Here is a 25,023-nt window from a genome sequence, read left to right on the forward strand (position 1 = left end):
AGGTCAGAATCCACACATATCGATCATGTTGGTCAAAGATACTATAGATTCTATGAAACCTAACTTTGAGAGAGGTGAATCTTACCCATATATTCGTGGGGTCCATCCATTTCCACATAGAAAACTCACATTTGACAAAATGGAAGGTTGCATGTCATCATCTAGCAAGGTTTATGGTGTACACATGTTATGGTGCATGTCTTGCAAAATACACTTGTTGTGGTACATGCCTTACAAAGTACACTTGTTATGGTGCATGGAAGACAAAAGACAAGTGTCTTCATGCATGTAAGGGACTTTTGCCTTGCTTCATCTATAAATAGCACCAAGAGCAAGCATTCAATTCACACAACCACAAGAGAAACAAGAAGCAAGAGAAATAGAGTTTTTCTCAAGAGAGAAAATTGTTTCTTAGAGAGTTTTCTTATGAGAGAAATAGTGAGTCAATTTATGAGAGTGTTTCTTACAAATTTAGAGATACATTGTAGAGAGTTCCACCTAAGGGTGAAGTTGTTGTATTCCCATTATTATTATAGTGGAAGTCTTAAGAGGCCTAAGGGTCCGATGGTTGTTTCTTTCTCACATTGAGAAGGTTTTTCAAGCTAAAATTCTTGTGTCATTGCGCTTATATTTTTCACGTTTCCGCCAGTGCCTACTTTTTGAGTTCACGGAGGAGGGAATTTATGGAGGTTATTTCCCAACAGTGGTATCAGAGCACTTTGTGAGCTCTAAGATACTATGGTGTTATACTTATAATAAATTTCTTAGTATGCTCTGTGGTTGCAACATTGTTTGATCTTCCACGTCAGAAAAGAATTATTATTGTTGGAATTAATCGTAGTATTGCGAAAGTGTGTCTTAGTAAGTTCTGCCTAAGGAAAGACTTGGTATTTACATTGACCCACCTCTCTTTCCTGGGAATTTTCTAGTTACACTATTTACAAACTACGGTGACTTTTCCATTGTATGACACTATTTACATAACTCCTAGTTGAAGGAACTACTTTTTGTGTTCTCAAAATGGAGGGTTCTATAAGTCATGATGGAGATATGTTCAAGCTGACTGCTGACAATTATACTTATTGGAAGTCGATGATGGAAGACCACATATATTGTAAATATTTGCACGAGCCAATTTCCAAAAAGGATAAGCCAACAGAGAAGAAAGATAAAGAGTGGGAGCTCCAAAATTGGAAGGTAGTTGCCATGATTAAAAAATACATAGATAGAAGTCTATTTGAGCATGTATCAACTTATACCAATGCGTATGAGTTATGGACAAAACTTGAATCCTTGATTCAAAAGAAGACGCCGAGAAACAAAGCTCACCTTGTTAGACGACTGGTGAAATTGGAGTACTCAGATGGCCAAAATATGATCAAGCATTTGAATACCTTCAAAGGTATTGTGAATCATCTGACAAAAGCTGACATGAAGATAGATGATGAGTTACAAACTCTTCTACTCCTAAGTTCTCTACCTAAGAGTTCTAATACTCTAGTCGTTACTCATAGTAACTCTGCTCAAAACGGAAAACTTGTCATGGATTCTGTTACAGATTCCTTGCCAAATGAAGAGTCAAGATGGAGGGAAAGAGGCTTCAACAACCAGTTTGAAGCCAACATTATTAATAATAGAGGAAGGGGTAAGAATCGTGAAAGAGGAGGTCGTGGGGGATCACAAGCTAGATCCAAGTCTCGCACAAGACTAAGTTGTTATTATTGTGGAAAACCTGGCCATAGAAGACCTGAGTGTAGATTCTTGAAGAGAGATCAACATTCTGGAACAGTCCATCCAGATTCGATAAACCCAAAGAAGAATAAGGAAGATGGAACGACAACTGCAGTGGTCTCAAATGACGATAATCTCTTCCTTATCGGAGATGACAATTATCTAAATGTTGCATTCGATGATTGCACTTGGATAATTGACACAGGAGCATCTTTCCATGTTACACCTCACGAAGAACTATTCTCATCATACCAAAGAGGAGATTTTGGTACGGTGAAGATGGGAAACCATGTCACAAGCAAGATTCTTGGTATTGGTGAAGTGACTGTGATCCCAAAAAATGACAATAAACTCATGTTGAAGGAAGTAAGACATGTATCAGAAATGCGTATAAATATTATCTCAATAGGAAAGTTGGATGATCTGGGGATGATAAACCAGTTTGGTGGTGGTAGATGGAAACTTAGCAAAGGGAGCATGACAATTGCTCGTGGCAAAAAGGAAGGCTCCCTGTACATTATGCAACGAAAGATAAACAAGGGAGAGACTTATGTTTCTCAAGATGCAACCAAAGAATTGTGGCACAAACAAGTTGGCCATATGAGCGAGAAAGGTTTAGAGATTCTTGCTAAATATCAACTTTCAAATATCAAGGGACGACCACTTGAATCCCGTGAAGACTGTCTAGTAGGAAAATAACACAGAGTATCTTTTCAAAGATCATATGATGTAAGAAGACGAAATAAAATCCTAGATCTTGTTCACTCATATGTTTGCTCCACATGTGAAAGGTCTCTTGGTGGCGCACAATACTTTGTTACCTTTATTGACAATTGTAACGCCCAGAAAAATGATTATTTGCTTAATTTAGTCATTTGTGTTATTTATTGAATTTCTTTTTGTGTTTTGGTCGATTTAGTCGGTATTATTTCGGGATAGCGGATCGAGAGTTAATCGAGAATTTTAATATTTTGAGTATTAGAAATATTAATGGAATAATATTTGAAGTTTTAGGAATTTCTGAGTAATTAAAATTAGACCGGAAAATATGAGGTATTGAGTAAACAGGGAGTTTAATAAATAAATTAAATGGGCTTGTGAGAATTATGCAGTACGTGAATACTTTGTTGGCCCAATTGGAATTAGTAAGGCATTGTCACTTAGGTTTTGGAAAATCCAATAACATAATTTTTGGGAAAAGATAACAAAGCGGCAGAGAGAAGAGAAAAATTGAAGAGGAAAAAGAGATACAAGAGCTATGCCGTGAAGAGGAAACTGGAAGGATTTTGCGAAGACGAAAGCTTGGAATTCGATCAGAAATTGTAGAGTGGACTTCGAGTATAAGGTAAGGGTGGGGTTCTTGCTCTATAAATGGGGATATGATGGACCGTATGTGGGGTTTAGGGAATTTTATTATCTCTTTGTGTTCGAGTAATTGTTCTGTGATGTTGGTAAACTGGTGTTTTGGGATTTGTATAAAAATTATGTTGCTATGTGATTGGTAATTGATTTAGTGTTGTTTGTGATGATTGGGTTGAATTTGTAATTGATGATGATGAATTTGTATACACTGTATTGCGAATTGATTTGGCGATGCTGTGACGATGAAATTTTCTAAAATTGAAAATTGTTGTATTAATTGAAACTGGTGCCGAGATAACAATTGAGTCTGGAAGAGAAAAGAAAATTTTAGGGACGAGGGCCCTAATCATGGGACGGGCGTCCCTTAAGAAAGAAGAAGTGGGATGGACCCCACATAACTAGTGGGGCGGGCGGCCCACATGGAAGAGCGGGCGCCCCTTGTGAAATGGAAAGTCCCTCTTTTGGGATGATTGGCATGTAATGGGACGCGTGTCCCATGTTTCATCTATAAGCCACTTTTCATTAATTCAGTGAAATGAATATTTTAATTTGTACATGTAGGTACCACTTAGGACTAGTTTGGATAATTAAGCCATTACTAATCAAATTAAAATAAGTATCACTAGCTTGATTAATGATTCTGTAGTGTGACGAGAATGGAAACAATAATGGTATATTAGTAGAATAGGAACATTGATGAGACTTAGGAATTAATATATTAATAGTATAGAAACATTGATAATAGGAAATTTAGTAATGGAATGAATTGAATAGTAGAACTGGTACTATTAGTAGCGTATATCTAATAGAATTATTCTATGCAACAGAGATGGATTTGGTAGCAGTAGAGTAATTCGATGATATAAAATAAGTGGTAGACTTAATTACCAGGAGAAACATACAGTGAAAGCCAGTATATTTTAGAAATAAATAAAAGTGAATAAATTTGAAGTGTTTAGTAGCAGGCAGGTAGCAGTTGTACTTAATTATTGGCAGTGTTGATTTTAGTTAGTAGAAATACCCTCAATGAATATTTTAGTAGTAGACCCAAAAAACAAAGTGGACAGAAAGTATATAGAGAGTAAAATAAACTAGGAGAGTCCGGAAATAATCCTATAGCCGGTGTTTAGTGATGCGACGTGTTATACCTCAACGACTGTTGTGACGTATTGAATTGTTGAATTCATGTGAATTGACGTTGTGTTAATTGTGACAATTTGTTGTTGATTGTCGACTATAGTTGTTGACTTGTTGTGTATGTGATCTGTAACGCCCGGAAAAATAAGTATATGCTTAATTTGGACGTTTGTGACGTTTATTGGAGTTTTACCATTTTTGGAGTCGTTTCAGTCGGTATTAGTTCGGGATGGCAGACTAATATTTAATTGAAAGTTTTCATATTTTTGGTACTGAAAATATTATTAAGGTAATATTCTGCGTTTTGGGGTTTTTCTAAGCAATTGAGTTTGGACCGGAAAGTGAGATATTTTGTGTGTGAATAGTAAGTAGTGGGGGGAGATAGAAAAGAGATAAGAGGAAGAAAACGTGAAGAAAGAAAAAGGAAAGAAAGAAGAGAGAAAGAAAGGGAAGAGAGAAAGAAGAAGAGCAAATATGGAGAGAAAGTGAAGAAGGGGGTTTTGGAGAAGATGAAGAATCAAACCAAGGTAAGGGGGTGAATCTAATTTATCTTGAATGTATGATTCTTATAGTCTTGTTCTTGTTCTTGTTCTTGTTTATTTTCTATGCTTGACCAACAATGGTGGATTGTGAGGTTTTCATGATATAGCAAGATTTAAACATGTTTTGGTTGGTATTTTGTATAGAATCATATCCTTGTTGTGTTATGGTGATTGATCATATTTGTTTTCCATTTCCATGGCTTGCTTGAGTTTGGAGAAAATGTTAGGTTTTGAGAAAGATTAATGAATCAACCATGAAAAGTTTGATGTTAGGTTGTTTTTATGATATGTATGTGTTGTATTGATGTTATAATGATGTATAGGTGTTAGAGAAATGTTTATAAGAGTTTGGTTGGTGGAAATGGTGATTTTAGGGTTTCTACGAAGCTTAGGTCGACCTACACAGGGGTTTGCGTCGACTTGTGCAGCCTAAAAGGCAAAAATCTGCGTTTTCTGCAGAATGCGTCGACCTGTGAAATCCTTGCGTCGACCTATTGGGTCGGCGTGCGCATACCCGAGGGTGACAGGAGTTCAATGCGTCGACCTATGTTTTCCATGCGTCGACCTACAACTTTTCCAATTTTGACAGATTTTGTAACGATCATAACTTTTGATTCGTAACTCCGTTTAATACGCCGTTCGAAGCGTTAGGAAGCTAATTGGATGTTCTATATGATGGTATAGGTTTGGTTAGCTTGTGATTAATTGGTTATGAGGTGTTGTTGATAAAAACACATAATTGTTTATATGCGCGATATGATTGGTAGATAATCATAGTGCTTGGTTGCAATTGTTGTTGATGTGTGGATTAACATGAAATCATGTTTGTATGTGTTATTTATTAATGAATGTTCATTCTTGATATGTGACGATGTTTGGTTGTTTGTTGTTAACATGATGTGTGGCCTTATGGCAAGTAACTGTTGTTATTACAACTTGTTGATGTTGTATTGATGAAGTTGTGGGCCGATGGCCAATATTAATTTGATGTAATGCAATTATGCGATCATTTATGCCAATGTGGCCAGTATTTTTTGACAGTGAATGTGTGTTGTGTGCTTATTAATGCCTGTGTGGTAATTATGGTGTGATATAATTGATAACGATGTTATTAATTGGTGATGTATCCTTTTGGATAGAATATAAACGGTGTAACGTGAGTATGTGACCGTGTTATATTGTTGATGATGTTGTTGTCGTGTAAGAGAGTCATATATTTGCACAGCATAACATTTCAATACGTTAATGGCGGAATGCTATTAACAAGTGGCCTGAATTGGCAATTATTACCAGTGGGAGCTTAATGCTCGGTAAAAAGGTGTATTTGCCCGATTGGCAAGAGGTCATCAGTGGGAGCTACATGCTCGAAGACAATAGCCTGCGGGCTTCCTGAGTGGAATAAAGTCCCAGCATAATGCTCGGCAAGGTGTATTTGTCATAATGACAAGGAGGAGTTTACTCAGGATTTGGTACCACATGCATATGCATAGTCGAGTCTCATTCATCATTGTCTGTCTGTATAATCTATGTTATCATTCATGTGTCGCATTACTTATATATTGATTGTGGTTGACTTAGTGGATTACTTTGTTGTATGATTATTGATGATACTTGTTGGCATTACTATATTTATCATGCTTCTTCATTATAAATTATATTCTCACCCTTCTGCTGATTTGATGCTTGAGTGGCATCCTGCAGATTAGCCGCTTTGGGAGTCTTTGGAAGCCGTAGTTATCCAGTTGGTCTTGTCGGTTGCTCTGATACGTAACACCGGGTAGTCGGGAGTCTGTTGTTATTTATTTGTATATAACTCTTTTGAACATGTATATGTGTCGATGTGCTGATGTGTATTGTAAACACTTTATTTTGGAAAACTCCTCTTTGAGAGTGAGAGCTATACGTATATATATATATATGTTCATATTTTCCGTGTGTTATGTATCGTTTTATAGGTAGGTGTTGTATGCTTTTGGCATCGCTGATGGCCGTTTGTTTTCTAGGTGTTTGTTTGGTTACTTAGTGTAACATCCTAATTGTGTTGTATGAAATTTTAACACTCTGATATTTTCTTTCCTAAATGCTTTGGGTAGAATTGGGGTTTTACATTAGTGGTATCAGAGCACGTCGGTCTGTCCGGCCAGTGTTGTCTAATATTGTTTAATTCCCCAGTACGTGATAAATGTGTGGAGCACTGTCAGTACTTGTTGTGCCTCTAGTCGGTTGTATGCAGGAGTGGTTTGGAGCTTAGTGAGGGAGAAGATATGCTTATCGGATATGTTTCACTTGCGAGATGTTAGCATGCTACTGAGGGCAGCAGTACTAGTGTTGTTGGAATTTGTTGTTTTCTGAAGTGAAGGTGACTTGGACTTAAGACTTTGGTTGATAATAAAGTTGGAGTGTCTCGGAGTAGATTTTGGTTATTTATAAAGAATGGAATTTAGAGGGTTGTAATTCTCTAACGCTACTGATGGACTGTGAAGTTGTTGTTAGAGCAGCCTTGTGTGAGGTGTCGTTGTTGGATCAATGATTAAGGAAAGTATTGTGGTAGACTTTGTTGTAGGAGTTATTGACGTTGTTGGAAACGTTTTGGAACTCGAGTAAGAATTAGGAGTATGAAGAGATGAGTAGGATCTTAGGAATTTTGTTTTGAGATATTGTTAGAAGTGTTTTGGTACGTAGCTACCGGACGTCGGTGTTAGCTGGTTCAGATGATCTTGGGAGATTTATGAATTATGGAATCATAGTGCTTCTGTGCTATGAGCAAAAGTTGGAAAAGAATATTATTAATGTTGGTACTGATAGTTTATACTCTATTATGATTGTCGACTACCTATTGACAAATTGAGGACTTGATCACCCTTAATCTCTTGTTGATAGTAGACGGGATCGTATTGGACTTGATAGGCTTATCTGGCTAGTTTGATAATATTGGAAGTGAATGAGTCAGTGCAAGGTGGTACGACGTTGTTTATGTTGTCGACAACTTTGGATGTTCTTGAGAAAGAGCGATTGTGGGAATTGCGGATAGTTGCGCATTTGTATGAGTGTTTCTTGAAGGTTTAAGTGATTCATCGTCGAAAAGGGGAATTCCGTCTTGGAGTTCTATTTTGACGGATTTAGTTCCTAGAAATATTGTTGTGTCGAGGGTTCCGTATCGGATGCCAACTTTTGAGTTGAAAGAGTTGAGAAGTCAACTTAAGGATTTTCTTGAGAAGAGGTTTGTTCGTTCGAGTGTGTCGCCGTAGGGTGCATGTGTTTTGTTGGTTAAGAAGGAAGGTTTAGTGAGGCTTTGTGTCGATTTTAGACAATTGAGAAAAGTGACAATTAAGGAAAAGTATCCACTTTCGAGGATTGATATTTTGATGGATCAGGTTGGTTTGAGCTTGTTTGTTTTGCAAGTTGATTTGAGGTATGGGTATCATCAGTGTGAAGATGATCATGCTAAGTATTTGAGAATTGTCTTGTCCGTGTTGGGAAGAAGAAGTTGTTTGCTAAGTTTCCTTATGTGAGTTTTTGGTTGAATGAAGTGAATATTCAAGGGTTTAAGAGGAGGTTGACTATCACTCCTATTTTGATTTTGCCAGATCTGTTAGAACTGTTTGTGGTGTTTTGGGATGTTTCTTTGTTGGGTTTGCAAGAAGTTCTAATGCAGAAAGGGGTAAGTGGTGGTTTATGCTTTTATGAAAGTTAATATTTTTGAAAGGATTTATCTGTCACAAGATTTAGAGTTGGCAGTTATTATTTCTGTTTGGGAAATTTGAAGGCACTAATTATTCGGATCGAGATTTGTGTGTGTAAGTGACTACAAGAGTTTGAAGTATTCGTTTGATCAGAACGAGTTGAATATGAGAAACCATCGCATACGTCTATGTTGATGATTCGAGTTTTGTGTCTGTTGAAACAGTTGTGAGATTTGAGTTTGGTTTGTTAAGCGACTTCTTCGGGTGTTGAGTTTTATATGTGAAAGCTTACTTATGGTATTCTTGATGAGATTAGAAAAAGTCAGAAATCGGATTTGAATGGGTTAATAAGATGACATTGATTAGTCAAAGATAAAGATAGTGATCTTCGGATTGATAAGAACAATGTCATGGGATGTCATGATCAAGTTTGTATTCCTAATGTTCGGATTTGAAAAGAGGACTTTGGATGAAGAGCGTCGTAGTGATTTGAGTATTCATCCTGATGCTACTAAGATGTATCAAGATTTGAGAAGGTCATTTTTAGTGGCAAGGTAATGAAGAAGGATATGAAGGGATTTGTTTATTTGTGTTTGACTTGTAAGAAGTCGTCTGGTTTGATGTAACTGTTATCCATTCCTGAGTGGAAGCGGAATAACATTTCTATGGATTTTGTTTCTGGTTTGCCGAGGACATCGAGTAGTTGTGAGGTGATTTGGGTTATTGTGGATATATTGACGAAATATGCTCACTTTATTCAGATAAGAATGGATTAACCGATGGAAGTACTTGCGAGTTGTATATTGGTCAGGTTGTTTGTTTGCATGGTGTTTCGTAAGGTAATGTTCGGATTGAGATCCGAGGTTTATTTCTGAAATTTTGAGAAGGTTCGCAAAGTACTTTGGGTACGAAGTTGCGTTGAGTTTGGCGTCTCATCCTCAAACGGATGGTCAGACTGAGAGGACGATTTGGTCACTTAAGGATCTATGAGGGCTTGTGTTGTAAAACAAGGATGTGTTTGGATTAGCTTTTTGCCTTTGATTGGATAATACAAAGACTTTTGTCTGGTGTGCAAGCTGACACAGCAGATTAAGAGGCTGAGTATGCTAAAAGAGAACAACGAGTTTCTGGTGAATACTAGAAAGAGCTGGAAGTTGGATATGAAATTGGTAAATCTGTTTGTTGTGGGAAATCAGAGTGCACATCGGAAGCGTGAAATGACGCGGTTCGTATGTGTGTGTATGAATTGTTAGAGTTCAAATTTTGGACAGTGGACGTGGTAGGAATGATAAGACCACCAGATGTTTTGGTTACATGTTTGACTGCTATGTCTTGGCATGGTTGTTTGGACGTTGTGCGACCGGGATGTTGGTATTCTAGTTTTGTTGAGGCTGTTCAGAAGTTGTATATGCCGTGGAACTTTATGTCCTTATCTAGGATGGTGTCTCGTTTCCATGGTGATGGTTCGAGTGCATGTAGCTAATTCCTTTGATGGGGGATTAGGGGTGTGTTGCCTTTGATGATGGTAACAATCTGGTTGCGGTTTGGTTTACAAGTGCATTGTATGGGCATTTCATCTTGTTCTTGATGGTTGTGTCTTGGTTATTTTTTGTGTTTTGGTGTTAGTCGATGAGTGCATTGTATGGGCATTGCATCTCGTTGTCGTTGTTGTGTTTTGGTTGTTTTGCTTTTAGCTAGGGTGATTCGTTGTTTGGCACTGATGGTGTCGTTGGTTAGTCGGATGCGAGAGCGTAACCAGGTTTGTTTGCGTTTGGGATATTTCCGAGGACGGAAATGTTGTATGTGGCGGAGAGTTGTAACGCTCGGAAAAATAAGTATATGCTTAATTTGGACGTTTGTGACGTTTATTAGAATTTTACTATTTTTGGAGTCGTTTCAGTCGGTATTAGTTCGGGATGGCAGACTGATATTTAATTGAAGGTTTTCATATTTTTGGTACTGGAAATATTATTAAGGTAATATTCTGCGTTTTGGGGTTTTTCTGAGCAATTGATTTTGGACCGAAAAGTGAGATATTTTGTGTGTGAATAGTAAGTAGTGGGTGGAGATAAAAAAGAGATAAGAGGAAGAAAACGTGAAGAAAGAAAAAGGAAAGAAAGAACAGAGAAAGAAAGGGAAGAGAGAAAGAAGAAGAGCAAAGATGGAGAGAAAGTGAAGAAGGGGGTTTAGTAGAAGATGAAGAATCAAACCAAGGTAAGGGGGTGAATCTAATTTATCTTGAATGTATGATTCTTATAGTCTTGTTCTTGTTCTTGTTCTTGTTCATTTTCTATGCTTGACCAACAATGGAGGATTGTGAGGTTTTCATGATATAGCAAGATTTAAACATGTTTTGGTTGGTATTTTGTATAGAATCATATCCTTGTTGTGTTATGGTGATTGATCATGTTTGTTTTCCATTTCCATGGCTTGCTTGAGTTTGGAGAAAATGTTAGGTTTTGAGAAAGATTAATGAATCAACCATGAAAAGTTTGATGTTAGGTTGTTTTTATGGTATGTATGTGTTGTATTGATGTTATAATGATGTATAGGTGTTAGAGAAATGTTTATAAGAGTTTGGTTGGTGTAAATGGTGATTTTAGGGTTTCTACGAAGCTTAGGTCGACCTACACAGGGGTTTGCGTCGACTTGTGCAGCCTAAAAGGCAAAAATCTGCGTTTTCTGCAGAATGCGTCGACCTGTGAAATCCTTGCGTCGACCTATTGGGTCGGCGTGCGCATACCCGAGGGTGACAGGAGTTCAATGCGTCGACCTATGTTTTCCATGCGTCGACCTACAGCTTTTCCAATTTTGACAGATTTTGTAACGATCATAACTTTTGATTCGTAACTCCGTTTAATACGCCGTTCGAAGCGTTAGGAAGCTAATTAGATGTTCTATATGATGGTATAGGTTTGGTTAGTTTGTGATGAATTGGTTATGAGGTGTTGTTGATAAAAACACATAATTGTTTATATGCGCGATATGATTGGTAGATAATCATAGTGCTTGGTTGCAATTGTTGTTGATGTGTGGATTAACATGAAATCATGTTCGTATGTGTTATGTATTAATGAATGTTCATTCTTGATATGTGACGATGTTTGGTTGTTTGTTGTTAACATGATGTGTGGCCTTATGGCAAGTAACTGTTGTTATTACAACTTGTTGATATTGTATTGATGAAGTTGTGGGCCGATGGCCAATATTAATTTGATGTGATGCAATTATGCGATCATTTATGCTAATGTGGCCAGTATTTTTTGACAGTGAATGTGTGTTATGTGCTTATTAATGCCTGTGTGGTAATTATGGTGTGATTTAATTGATAACGATGTTATTAATTGGTGATGTATCCTTTTGGATAGAATATAAACGGTGTAACGTGAGTATGTGACCGTGTTATATTGTTGATGATGTTGTTGTCGTGTAAGAGAGTCATATATTTGCACAGCATAACATTTCAATACGTTAATGGCGGAATGCTATTAACAAGTGGCCTGAATTGGCAATTATTACCAGTGGGAGCTTAATGCTCGGTAAAAAGGTGTATTTGCCCGATTGGCAAGAGGTCATCAGTGGGAGCTACATGCTCGAAGACAATAGCCTGCGGGCTTCCTGAGTGGAATAAAGTCCCAGCATAATGCTCGGCAAGGTGTATTTGTCATAATGACAAGGAGGAGTTTACTCAGGATTTGGTACCACATGCATATGCATAGTCGAGTCTCATTCATCATTGTCTGTCTGTATAATCTATGTTATCATTCATGTGTCGCATTACTTATATATTGATTGTGGTTGACTTAGTGGATTACTTTGTTGTATGATTATTGATGATACTTGTTGGCATTACTATATTTATCATGCTTCTTCATTATAAATTATATTCTCACCCTTCTGCTGATTTGATGCTTGAGTGGCATCCTGCAGATTAGCCGCTTTGGGAGTCTTTGGAAGCCGTAGTTATCCAGTTGGTCTTGTCGGTTGCTCTGATACGTAACACCGGGTAGTCGGGAGTCTGTTGTTATTTATTTGTATATAACTCTTTTGAACATGTATATGTGTCGATGTGCTGATGTGTATTGTAAACACTTTATTTTGGAAAACTCCTCTTTGAGAGTGAGAGCTATACGTATATATATATATATGTTCATATTTTCCGTGTGTTATGTATCGTTTTATAGGTAGGTGTTGTATGCTTTTGGCATCGCTGATGGCCGTTTGTTTTCTAGGTGTTTGTTTGGTTACTTAGTGTAACATCCTAATTGTGTTGTATGAAATTTTAACACTCTGATATTTTCTTACCTAAATGCTTTGGGTAGAATTGGGGTGTTACAAGATCAGTCACCATTTCTATTAAGTTTCTGTCTTTCATCCGGCACAAATTCATCATTTCGGTAACACATTTAGTTGTTGTTATTGCTTTTAAGTTAAGTTTATCATGTTTATTAATTTATGGTATTGCATTGCATTTTGTTTAGAGTTTATGTTAAAAGATCCTCTTTATGCCTTCGTTTGGTAGTGTTAGTGTTTCAGGTTGATGCGTGTGATCATAGGAAATAATGGTCAGACTTTGGGGACTCTGGAAGGCTGAGAGATGGAAGTTTTTGAAGAATTTGTAGGTCAACACGGGCCTCCGTGTGCATCAACACGACCCTTGTTCAAAAGCTTCGGGAATGCATGAAAAATGCTAAAGTCAGTGGATCAACACGGGCACCCGTGTGCATCAACACAGCCTGTGTTGATGGGCCTGATGCAAAACACAAAGCCACGTGAGTCAGAAGATCAACACGGGCACCCGTGTGAATCAACACGGCCCGTGTTGATGGATGCGGACAGAAACTTCACTTTTTGATCTGTTTTACTCTTTCTTGTATTAAGGGTACTTTGGACTTTTGGCTGACACTGAGACTGATACTGAAGCTACTTAAACGAAGTTTGTGTAAGGAGAAGGGGACTTTTTGACGTACGAGAGAAGAGAATACAATAGAAGATTAGAGAAAACAAGGGTTTGGGAGAGAAGAAGATCTTCATGAACGGAATCAATTGAAGATTCAATCTCCTCCATATACTTGTAATGTCTTTATTCCATATTTTGTTTTCTTTGAACACTATGAGTAGCTAAACCCCCCAATGCTAGGGGGTGGCCCTGATTTTACTTTGTAATGACTCTGAGTTTGTAATTGCAATAACAATCATGTTTTCTTGTTGTTAATTTATTCTCTTGATGTTTTTAATGCTTTTCCTTTCGGACAAATTGGGATTGATGTATGATTATCATTTAGGTTAGACCACCATTGATAATGCTTTCATGAGAATATGCTATAATTGATATTACCTAGGACTAGGAATACCTTATAGCAACCGGATATTCTTGATAACTTAATTGCTTGATTTCATCGTAATTTTCTAAGGACTTAGGGTTTAGGATGAAGAATCAAAGGTTTTTTCACTAAGGACTTAGGATCAAACAACCTTAAGAACCGGTAACTGATTATTGAAAATAAGTTGTTGCAATAGAAATTCCAGAGTTGTTACAGAGTAAATCATCCACTATCCCTAGCATGTTACTCATATTTGTTAAAGAGTCAATCTCATTTACGACTTATCCTACTTTTTGTTAAGTTATAATCACCAAACAAAACCCAATTAAAGTTTTTGTTTAATTGAACCTTGAATTGAACTCATTATTCCTACGCAGTCCCTGAGATCGATATTCGGGGAATTTTCCCTATTATTACAAGAGGAAAAATAATACACTTGCTATTTTATCGATCATGTTTTTGGCTCCGTTGCCGGGGACTGCCATAATATTGAGTTCAAGTTGAGTTCAATTAGAATTTTGTTGCGCTGCAACTAAAATTTTATTTTTCTGTATTGTTAATTTTTTGTTTTCGCTAATCCGTTTCTAATCCTTGTATGCGAGGAAAGCCCTCAGCTGATTTACCTTTTGACGCAGAACCAAAAAGAACTTTGCGAGCAAGACTCAGAAGAGCTAAGCAAGAAAGACTGGCAGCATCCGAAGGAATTCCAACAATACCAGAAAAAGAGGAAGAGGTTTCGGTTCATTCAGAGCATTCCGATTCAGACACCTAGACAATTCCTGATACAATGCACCGGCTGGTTGAATGACAATTGTGAACCAACAGGTGAATGCGGCACACTTTCAGCTGCATCCCAGCACTATCAATCAACTGGAAAGACGTTCTTTTTCTGGAAGGGTGAACGAAGATGCAAATAAACATCTTCAAAGGTTTCTGACTATGAGTACCACTCTGAAGATAGATGGGCATAGTGAGGAAGCAAAGAGGTTACGTATGTTCCCTTTCACCTTAACTGATGAGGCTGAAGAATGGTTCTATTCCCTACCTGCAAGGAGTATTACTACTTGGGAAGAGATGGAGAAGGCTTTTCTGAATGAATACTTTCTTGCATCAGTGTCATTGAGAAAAAGATATGAAATTCTTAATTTTTAAGCAGAAAGAGGGTGATTCGCTAGGGGATACTTATAAAAGATTCAAAAGACTCCTAGTGGCTTGTCCTACTCACAATATGGATGATACTGAGCAGATGCAGATGTTCGTTAATGGTCTCAGACTCAAGACAAGGAAAATTCTAGATTCAGCTGTCGGTGGCTCATCTAACTTTGCAACAGCCACTTGTATGAAGAAGATCATTGAAGTAATCGTTGCAAATGAGCATTTGGAGATATATGATAGGGTTACAAGCAAGCCTAAGGGAGTGATTGACCTAAAGCTGGAAGCAAACAAGCAGGTAAAAATTGAAGAGACAGTTGCTGCAGAGGTGGAAAAAAGGTTGAAGGCACTGAACATATGTACTCAGAAAGTGGCTCAAGTTCAACAAACACCAAGCGCTATTTGTGAGATTTGTAATGGACCACACAAAACGGTTCATTGTCTTGCAACTCCACAACAGATAGAGGGGATCAAGTTTTTGAAGTAGAACAATCCTTATTCTAACATCTACAATCCGGGATGGAAGAATCATCCAAACTTCTCGTGGAAAGATGAGCAACAACAAGCTCCACAGAAGGCAGAATGGGAAGTGGCTATAGAAAAGATGGCTACATATAACTCTCAATTCCAAGAAGAGATAAGGAACAACCACAAGAACACAACTGCGTCAATCAGAAATTTGGAGGTTCAAGTTGGTCAGATAGCATAACATCTGTCTCTACAGACACAAAGTACTCTTCCGAGCTCAACTGTGATAAACCCGAAAAATCAAGAGAACGTGAATGTTGTCACAACAAGAAGTCAAAAGGTGTCTAGATCTGAAGAGGTAAAGGAAAATGATGACGACATCGTCATAGAGGTGGATTTGGAAGTGAGGGAAACTGAGAAAAGACCCAAAGAAGTCGTGACACCGGTAAAGCCAAATGAAGAAAAAATTAAAAAAGAGGCTAAACCGATGATCAAGTTGCCATTCCCTACTAGAGTGGCAAAGAAGGATTCGAAAGAGAAAGAGTTTGAGAAGTTCACTACATTGTTCAAGAAGTAAGATATAAATTTGCCCTTCTTTGAAGCACTTGAGCAAATGCTGTTGTACAAAAAATTTATGAAAGACGTAATTGAAAAGAAGAAGCCAACGGTAGATGAACAAAAGGGAGCAACTGAAAAGTGCGGGAGAATCTCACCGGAAAGGAGAATCCCAATTAAGAAGAAAGATCCTGGAGTAGTTGCAATACCATGCACCATCAACGACATAAATTTTCCTAAGGTTTTGATCGATTCAGGTTCTAGTGTGAGTTTGATGCCTTTATCCATTTTCAAAAAGCTGGGTATTGGAACAGTAAGGGAAAAAGGAACAAATCTGAAATTTGTGGATCACACCATCAAACAAGCGTATGGGGTGGCTGAAGACGTGTTGGTGGAAATTTACAGATTCATTTTTCCGGTGGATTTTGAGATCATGGATATTCCGGAAGATGAAGAAACGACTATCATTCTGGGTCGACCATTCATGCTTACTAGTGGATGCAACATTGACATTGAAATAGGTGATCTGAACCTGAAATATTTTGATGAGAAGGTAACCCTAAAAGTGTCTAACATCAAGAAACAGAGTGAAGGAAAGGGACATCAACCTACAGTTGGCATGATCAAACTTGGAGAAGGGATGAAAAGTTCAACACTAAGTCCAGAAAAAGTTTTAGCCACAGTCTCCAATAAGGTATCCTATGAAGCTTTTATTCCTAAGTTCACGCCTAGGGTGAAGGCTAGAAAGGGTGAAAAGATTGGAAGTGACATAAAGCACAAAGTTTCCCGAAATTTTAAGCTTAATGAATTCTTGATTTCTGAAAGGAAAGGAGACAAGGTGTGGAAGAGGAAGTACCCTCCCTAATGGGGATGGACCGTCGATCCAGGCGATGTTAAACGAAGCGCTACGTGGGAGGCAACCCACATTTTTATTAACGCAGTTTTCCGTTTGGTTTTGTTTTGTTTTGTTTTCAGGCAATAAATGGGGAATTACTAATGAAAGCTATGAAGCGGAAATTGGTAGGGCACCACCCTCAGTAAGTCACCCTTCTCACTCTTGTTCGAAAACATTGAGGCCATTGTTTAGTTCAGGTGTAGGGGGTTTTCTTTCGATTTTCTTTCATTGCTTTTATTTAATTTATGCATTTCTTGTTTTTTGTTTTTGTTTTAGCCATTGTGTTACAGATTGATTGATAGTTTCTAGATGAATTTGGGATTAATAGCTAGTGGATGAAAGATCCTCCCCGTGCTTGATCTCCCGAGACACCCCAGAAGTTGATACAACCAAGAAAAGAGAAAAGTAAAGGTTGGACGCAATTTGGAGACAGCAGTTCGTAATGGTTGTATGGTATTCCCGAGTCGGAAAAGAAACCACATGACACGAGGAGGCTTCAGAGCTTGTAAGCTTAACCAACATGGTGAGAGTACAAAGGCCAAACACCAAAATATCATCATGAGATTTCAGTTAGGTATGACTTTATCACTCTGATTTTGCGTATGCTCTTTTAACACAACACAACATGAAGACACACACTGAGGCACGTTGTTTGTTTTAATCCTTAGCCGTTCTAGCCATCCTTTACTTATGTTTACCCTTTGTGAACCACCGTTGAGCCTTAGCCTTTTTCTTTGAAATAAACCCCTGGTTAACCCTTAACCATACATTTCCTACCCTTGCTCGGCATGATTGTTGTAAATTATAAACTGTGCAAAAAGCTAAGTTTGGGGTGGTAACCCGTAGAGAAAGGGTAAGTACATAAAAAGAAATAAAAAGATAAGAAAGTAAGAAAATGAGAGGAATGCAAATGTCCTAACAAAAAAAGAAAGAGAAAAGCACTCCCCGTGACTAAAGACCCTAACATGCTCATTGAAAAATTGAGTGAAGAAGAGTCAAAGTTGAATAAAACCCCAAGCTATGAGTTAGGCACAAAAGTTAGAAAAACAACATGAATGCCAAATCCAAACCCCTTTGTTATCCATTTATTTGTCTATCCTACCGTGCCTAAGCCCTGCTACAACCCAAAAGACCTCATAAAGTGTGTGGAATCTGTTTGTGCAGTGAAGATAGAATACATTCAAATTAAGAGTTGATGTTGCATACTTTGGTACTGTGAGTGCAAACACTTTAACCCCGAGAGATCTGGTGAGAGTGTGAAAAATTTTGCAAGTAAAGAAGTCCTCTGATGTGAAAGTGTGGTAGATAGTTCGATTCGGGAAGCCAGAAGCTTGATCAGGAAGGAAGAAGACAAGTTGTAGAAGACATAGGCTATGTTGTGGAAAAGAGAATTTCGTGGGTGACCTCTATTTAGTCTCAATACATTACTTGAGGACAAGCAATGAGATAAGTTTGGGGTTGTGATCAGTTACCATTTCTATTAAGTTTTTGTCTTTCATCCGGCACAAATTTATCATTTTGGTAACACATTTGGTTGTTGTTATTGATTTTAAGTTAAGTTTATCACGTTTATTAATTTATGGTATTGCATTGCATTTTGTTTTGAGTTTATGTTAAAAGATCCTCTTTATGCCTTCTTTTGGTAGTGTTAGTGTTTCAGGCTGATGCGTGTGATCATAGGAAATAATAGTCATACTTTGGGGACTCTAGAAGGCTGGGAGATGGAAGTTTTTGAAGAATCTGTAGGTCAACACGGGCCCCCGTGTGCATCAACACGGCCTGTGTTCAAAAGCTTCATGAATGCATGAAAAATGCTGAAGTCAGTGGATCAACACGGGCACCCGTGTGCATCAACACAACCCGTGTTGATGGGCCTGATGCAAACCACAAAGCCACGTGAGTCAGAAGATCAACACGGGCACCCGTGTGAATCAACACGGCCCGTGTAGATGGATGCGGACAGAAACTTCACTTTTTGATCTATTTTACTCTGTCTTTCATTAAGGGTACTTTGGATTTTTTGCTGACACTGAGACTGATACTGAAGCTACTTAAATGAAGTTTGTGTAAGGAGAAGGGGACTTTTTGACGTACGAGAGAAGAGAATACGATAGAAGAATAGAGAAAACAAGGGTTTGGGAGAGAAGAAGATCTTCATGAACGGAAGCAATTGAAGATTCAATCTCCTCCAATTTCTTGTAATGTCTTTATTCAATATTTTGTTTTCTTTGAACACTATGAGTAGCTAAACCCCCCAATGCTAGGGGTGGCCTTGATTCTACTTTGTAATGACTCTGAGTTTGTAATTGCAATAACAATCATGTTTTCTCTTTGTTAATTTATTCTCTTGATGTTTTTAATGCTTTTCCTTTCGGAAAAATTGGAATTGATGTATGATTATCATTTAGGTTAGACCACCATTGATAATGCTTTCATGAGAATATGCTATAATTGATATTACCTAGGACTAGGAATACCTTATAGCAATCGAATATTCTTGATAACTCAATTGCTTGATTTCATCGTAATTTTCTAAGGACTTAGGGTCAAACAACCTTAAGAACTGGTAACTGATTAATGAAAATAAGTTGCTGCAATAGAAATTCCAGAGTTGTTACAGAGTAAATCATCCACTATCCCTAGCATGTTACTCAGATTTGTTAAAGAGTCAATCTCATTTACGACTTATCCTACTTTTCGTTAAGTTATAATCACCAAACAAAACACAATTAAAGTTTTTGTTTAATTGAACCTTGAATTGAACTCATTATTCCTATGCAGTCCCTGAGATCGATATTCGGGGAATTTTCCCTATTATTACAAGAGGCAAAATAGTACACTTGATATTTTACCGATCATTATGCATTGTTGTTGACGTGCCGTTGTGACGTGGTGATATTAAGTTGTAGGCCCATGGCCAGTGACGATGCGATGTTATAATTTTGTGATTACTGTTGAGTTACCCTAATGATCAGTAACATTTGTGATATAGGCGTTTGCCTCGCGACGTTGTTCTGTGATGTTTATAATTTGTTGCATTTCATCAGTGTCTCATGATTTTCATGTTTTAGCGACGGCCTGGATTGGCAAACTGCGACGAAGGATTATGTCTATTTTGATGCCTCTATTTATTGGCAATTGACGATGGGGGCTGAAGGCCTAGATACCAGATGCATGTGCATTTGTTAGAGTCGCATTACATTAGTGTGATTATGAGTTTATGTGATTTGATAAGTGAACTTATGTGAATCGTTGTGTATTATGAATATGAATTATGTGAGATATTGTGACGTGTGTTGTTTTAATTTAAAATGGTGAAGTAAATTAGACGGTAATGATTATACCGCAAAGTGATGATTATTATGACTTGAACCAAAATATACTATTTATCATCACCCTGTTTATATGGTTTGATATCTCGCCCCTTTCTTTTGTTTCGCCGTTACCTTTATACTGGTAACATGCAGGTGATAGCTTTGGTGAAGATTTAGACGCTGTGAGTCGGGTCGGTGGTTGCTCTGATACATAGCACTCAGAGGGATAAACGATTGTTTTATTAATTGTTATGTTTGATGGATTTTTAGTGATGTTTTACTTTGGTTTATGACTCAAAGTTGTTTTGTGAAGATACTATGATTAAAATAAATTATTGTGAAGTTTTGTGAATTCCGCTGCGAGATAAAATAATTATTTTGATAAAGTGATTTTTGAGGATTAATTTTAATTGTCTATTTATGTTTATGTGCTATTGTAATACGGTGGGAGAACTGACTTTTTTGAAATGTGCGGATAGCAAGAGTCACCACCGACTTTTATTTTATCCAATTTATAGAAAGGCTAAAAGAACAGAAAAAAAAAACCTTTTTTGAAAGAGATTGAGTTCGGGGGATAAGTTATACAAAGGGAAGGTGTAAGCACCATTTGTATCCATAGTTATCCATGGGCTCTTAATTGCTTAGCTCACTTTTGTTTTCAAAAAAAGTTTAAAGTGTCGTGTGTGAATAGAAAATGTTTGAATAAGGACTTGAGCTTGTAAAATAGGCGTAGCCTTTTGGAAATTATTTGAAAAGGAGGTGTGAAAAGCATTTGATTTTGATTTGAATGGAGCAAGTAATTAAGAACTACCTACCTTAAGTTCGTCTTTCTTGTTCTTTAAGTTTTTCGTTTGAAAGGGCTATCCATACCATAAGGAGGGTAGGTAGTCCTTTCATTGGATGTGAAAAGGGTCATCGAGGGTTATCATTCGCCATAAGACTGTCCCTACCATAAAGAGGGCATATAGTCTCGGGGAAGGATATAATAGTCATTTAGGCAACAGTAAGGATACCTTAGCAATCGAAAGGACTATCACCATTTAATCGAGGGACGAGATCATATTTATCGTAGGCAACTCGAAGGGACTATGATCTTTTATCGGAGGGACATGGTGATTTTGAATCGAAGGCAGCAAGCTAAGGTATCCCTTCGCTCGAAGGGACTTTACTATTTGATCGAGAAGGCAGCATAAGAGTGGTTACTTTAAAGGTGTGTGTGTGCACCAATCATGCGATTGTATTCAGATAATTATCTTGAATTAAGATTAGCAAGCGATTGATTATCTTGCCACTCCCTAAACTACTAACCACACAGTTAATATCATGCAGGAAAATAAAGTGCGGAAATGTAAATGTCCTACGCTATTACATGGCTTCGGGATGGGGGGTTACAATAAAAACCTGTCGGGGATGCGGAAAGTAAAGTGCGAGGAAATAAAAGCCTAATTACTATTACATCAAAAATGAATAATTGCGACCTATACACCTTCTAATAGTTAAATGATAGAAATTAAATAATTAAATAATAGTTAAAACAATCATGCGACATTCATGGGAGCTTGAGATGAGAAGAAGAAGATCGCGAGAAAATCCGAGTTTGAAAACATTAGGGTTAAGGAGAATCAAGGTTAGAATTAATTAAGACCTATTTTTAATCTGATTACTAATTAATTATTAAATTATTTAATTAAAATTAATGATTTAATTAAAATTAAATATATACAAAAGTAAAAATCAACTACCTAACTAAGAAATCAACATACCACCAAACACCCTAATTTACCCCTAATGTAAAATTTAATTACCCTTACAAAAGCCCTTTTTAGTAATTTGCTAAATAAAAATTTCATTCCAACCAATCAGCATTTCCCATATTGCCAAATGGCAGTCATTCTTTTCAAATTTTCCTTGGTACACACCATTATCCGGGTTAACCTATTATCCAGTTAATCACCTTTTACATTTCCTCAATTTCACTACTATCCCTATTATTTTATTTCAGATTTCATGTCTCTCTCTTCATCATCACCTCCCTCTCTCGTCATATCTCTCTCTTCATCTTCATCCCCCCCAACCCTAGCCGCCACCACAGTTTCTTCTTCCTTCCTTACAATCCTTCTCCATTCTCTCATATTTTGCACGAAAAACAGAGAAACCGCGGTTTGGTGTCGTTGTTGTGTGAATCAAGAGTGAGCCGATGATGATTGTTGAAACACATTGGTTGTGTGAACTGAGAGGGAGTCGTTGATGATTGTTGAAACATTGTTCTTCATCCCTTCCGATTTCTTCGGTTTTACATCTTTACATTTGTTGAATGTTTACATATTTTTGGCAATTTGGTTTCAATTGTTTTGATTTGTTGACAGGTTTGGAGTTTACCCCTTATTTTGCAGATTTGCTTACTTGGTTGTATTTTTTCAGATCCAATTTTTTGATGTGATGATATTCATGTTCATATTTTAGATCCTGTTTTAATTTACAATTTGACGCTATTGCAGATATAAAGACATATTTCAGGAGGTGTATAAAGAAAGGAGGCAGCAACTGTTTGAAGAACACTCCATATGGGTTGTTTTGATGTTCATAAGCTAATCTTTTTATGCATTACATATACACATTGATGGTTGACATTTGAGTGACTTCAGGTATGAGCATAGGCTAATTGATGGTATGGTGGCATAGGCACTTAGAGTGAAGGTGGATATGTTTGGGCTTGTAAGAATTTTGATGACGGTGTTCAAATTGATTTACTTGCTCAAGTTAATATATAGACCTTATCGTTTATATTGAAGCATGATGATTGTATGTATGATGTCAGTCAAAAGTAAGCTCCACCAACATTCCTAATTAGTTATTACTTAAATCTTGAAATTTGTATGTCTTGGATTGTTAGTTTTTGTAGCCGATTATCCTTGTGAATGTGATTGTTCTGGTGTGGTTGTTAATTTCGTTTTCTTTAGTTGAATATATTTGTGAAATGCAAAAGAAAACATTTGAAATTTACGTAATGAATAATTATGAATGTGTGCAGGATTCGGCTCATTGGGCCTCATGAATTGTGTGCTGGTATGCATTAGATTCTGATTCTTACTACAATATTTATCATCAACTTTGTATCTCTATATGTTCTTGGATGTCTTATGTTATGGTTGCAACAAAAAATTGCAGTTATCTTCTGATGGCAAGACATTAGAAGCTGAGGCAACTCATGGAACTGTAACTCGGCATCATCCAGTACAAACAGTATTGCTTCCATATTTGCATGTACACGAGGACTGCAACATAGGTACTCTGTTGCTTGTTTCAAAATCTTATGCATTTTGATATTCTTTTGAACTTTTCCATTTTTTGAATATGTTATTGATATAGGTATGTTCTCATGTACCAGAGCCAAGCAGGATAATAATGAAAAATTCCTGGATTTTGCTAAGAAGTTGGAGACTGCATGTTTGAGACGGTAGAGTCGGGAAAGATGACCAAAGATATTTCCCTTCTGATTCACGGGCCTAAGTGAAACTCCTTTAGTCTGTTATTACTCATTTGAATATTCTGGTATTGCAATCATCTTATGAACTTTGTATTTCAAGTTTTAATTTAACTTTGTCATTCTTGTGTTCTGCTTAGCCGACCCCAGGGCCTTATTGCAGAAGATGTAAAGGTAGATTTGTTAATTTGTGTTAGTTGGTTAGGATTGTAGAATGAGTATATTAGTAAGTGGTTGGTTATGTTTGGTTTTGCTTACTGTTATGCTATTGGGGCCTTATTTTATGTTTAATTTTGTAGTTTGTTGTAGCTGGTGCAAACCTTATGCTTATTACACGCGACATTGAGAAGACAACGAAAACTCTTGTAGCTGAGCTTAAGAAGATGTCACAATAGGTGAATCATTTACTTTTTCTCCTTCTATGTATTTTCCTGTTTAAACATATTTATTTATTAGGTTTACTTGAAACTTTCCATTTCCTCCATATATAGTAGCGTGCTTCTTAGCAATTATTTGAATTGTATTTTTGTTAACACTTGAGTAATAATATTATGGCTTACTGGCTTTATAAGTTTTTCCAGTAATCTCTATTTAATTTGTATCCTTCAATTAAAACCTTTTCATAATCATGTTTCATCATTTGAAGGCTATTCTATGTCCAGGGTTTAAGGAAAGCTTTTCAATATCATGATTCACATCGAAAGTTAAATGGTGCTTTTACATTTACAAGGTTTGCCGAGAAGCATCGTCGGCTTGCTAATGCTTTCATTAGACAGGATCCATGTTTGTTGGAGAAATCTATGTCCATGATGCTCAAGGCCGTGACAGCCGGGACATTTATTCCTCTGTAGGTGTGGAAATTGAGCTCATGCGACGGTAATGGCAAGCATAAAGATAACGGCAAGGTGACATGGTGACAGCATCCATGTTATTGACATTAGTACAAAACCGGTCGTTTTATTAGGAGGAGCTGCATGTTTGTCAAGTTTAGCAGGTAATGTGAAAATCACTTTTTCATATAAGCTATTGATGGAAACATACCCCTGCTGTGAAAAATAATTCATACCCCTGATCTTGAAATTGCTTCATGTTATTGACATTGTTTCATAATTAAAGAACAAGTTCTTTATATGTTAACTCAGTTGCTTTAGTTGTTACATTTTAATCAATCGTTAGAATTGACCATTTGGTTTCATATGATTTTGTCAACTCTGGAAACTCCAAGATTAATCATAGACATGAAACCTCTCAGTCAACTGCAGCATATCAAAATTTGAAGTTGTTACAAACAAATTTTCACAGAATATGATTAGGGTGTCAGATAGGTTATGTTTTTATACCTCATCCCTAAAGCATTTATAGGTGATCCAGCTACT

General features: G+C 37.0%; 1 pseudogene; it reads left to right on the forward strand.

Moving 5' to 3' along the window:
* Positions 1-22,168: 22,168 nt before the first annotated feature.
* On the forward strand, positions 22,169-24,637 carry LOC131599274 (isocitrate dehydrogenase [NADP], chloroplastic/mitochondrial-like; annotated as a pseudogene).
* Positions 24,638-25,023: the final 386 nt, after the last annotated feature.

The sequence above is a fragment of the Vicia villosa genome, linkage group LG4, assembly GCF_029867415.1.
Source record: "Vicia villosa cultivar HV-30 ecotype Madison, WI linkage group LG4, Vvil1.0, whole genome shotgun sequence".
Classification (NCBI taxonomy): domain Eukaryota; kingdom Viridiplantae; phylum Streptophyta; class Magnoliopsida; order Fabales; family Fabaceae; genus Vicia; species Vicia villosa.